Genomic DNA, 1,909 nt, shown 5'->3' with positions numbered 1-1,909 from the left:
CTTCCCTTTTTACCCTACTGGAGAAGTTTTTGGATGTGCATAGGGATTTGAGTCTTAGAAGGTCCCATTCATCTATGTTATCTTCTCCTGGTTAGATCTTTCACTTCCTGATTCCTTCCCTTTGCTTTGGTCTCTTGGCATTTTAGTGCAATATTCAGAATCTCTTTTGACATTCATCTTGATTTTTCCTTTCTTCTCTGCCTTTTTAATGACTTTTTGCATTCTTCCTGGATGATATTTTTTATATCCTCCTACACCTTTTATGGCCTTTGTTCATTAGTGTCCAAGGCCTCAAACTTGTTCTTGAGATGATTTTTAAATTCAGGTAGGATAGACTTAAGGTCAAATTTTGATTCTTGTGGATTTGGGGAATATATTTCTCTAGGTGGTACAGCACTTGTATGTCAGTTTGCTGTACTGAGATAACTTGTGGATTCCTGTAACACCGAAAGATATGTCAGCAGTGTATCAAATGTCACAAGGGTTACCCATGGTGGACAAGTTCTAGCAGAGCTCCCAGATTAAGATAGAGTAGGAAGCAGGATTGGCCATCCACTTCTTAATTAATAGGCCTCTGAAAATTCTATGAACAGTAAAGGAACTTAGATAGTAACAGTATTAGAGGTAAAGCCCAGATTGGAAGTGTAACTAACTAAATGAAGAAAAATAATGGCAAACATCCTTTAATAATTGGGTGTGGAATGTACAAATATTGTTGTAGAACTAGAAATTTTGAATAATGAAATGGAATACATGAACATTGACATGCTAGGTATTAGTGAGACAAGATGGACTAGCTTTGGCTTTTTTGAATGAGATAATAACATTATATACTATGGCGGAAACGAAACAGATTATTAGTGTTGCATTCATAGTCAAAAAGTTAATTTTAAATTCTATTCTGAAGTACAATGTTGTAATAGGATATTAGAGATATGCATACAAGGAAGACCTGTTAATACAACTATTATTCAACTATACACTCCTATATTTAAAGCCAAAGATGAAAGCAATTTCTAATTTTCACCAAATCTTGCAGTTAAAAATTGACCAAACATGTAATCAAGATGCATTAATGACAATTAGTGACTAGAAAACAAAAGTTGGAAACAATGAAGGAGCAATAGTAGTTGGAAAGTATGGACTTCATGACAGAATGAGGCTGGAAATAGAATGATCACATTTTATATTTTCAATTATTTATTCATTGCAAATACCTTTTTAAAAAACCACAGATGGTGATTTTACAATGATCTTACCTGATGGGCTGCATAGGAATTGGACTGACTTTATCTGTGGAAGGAATAGTTGGAGAAGCTCAGTATCAACAGTCAAAACTAGGCCAGGGTGAACTGTGGGTCAGACCATCAACTTTTATGTGAAAGTTAAAATTGAGGATGAAGAAAATAAAAACAAGACCATGAGAATAAAAAAGGTCAAAACAGAGGCTCAGCTCTGACTGGCTGAAGTCGGGCACCTCACAGGACAGACACCAGACCCTGCAGACCCACCCTATCTTCCCAGGTAATCGGAGACACCAGAAGCACGCGACATCCGATCCGGCACAAAGGGGAAAACAGATGCGTGGCTTGGACTGGCTGAAGTTGGGCGCCTCACAGGAATTCGGAGACGCCAGAAGCACGCGACATCCGTTCCGGCAGAAAGGTCAAAACAGAGGCTCGGCTCTGACTACACAGCAATTCTACAGGATGCATCACCTTTGACCGATAAATATTGCGACTAAACTTCAGAGACACTGATCCCAACATAAGGAACTACCATCAGCTGATGTGTTTGAAATCACAGAAGCCATGGAAGCTTCATATATAAGTTATTAGATGGAGGGCTGGTGAAAGGGAGATAGATGTGAAGGGAGGGGGTAGAAGTGGATGGATATCCTGTGGGATGG

Source organism: Elephantulus edwardii, unplaced genomic scaffold, assembly GCF_000299155.1.
Source record: "Elephantulus edwardii isolate Elephantulus edwardi_28Jun2011 unplaced genomic scaffold, EleEdw1.0 scaffold00574, whole genome shotgun sequence".
NCBI lineage: Eukaryota > Metazoa > Chordata > Mammalia > Macroscelidea > Macroscelididae > Elephantulus > Elephantulus edwardii.
Note: the sequence above shows the minus strand (reverse complement) of the source record.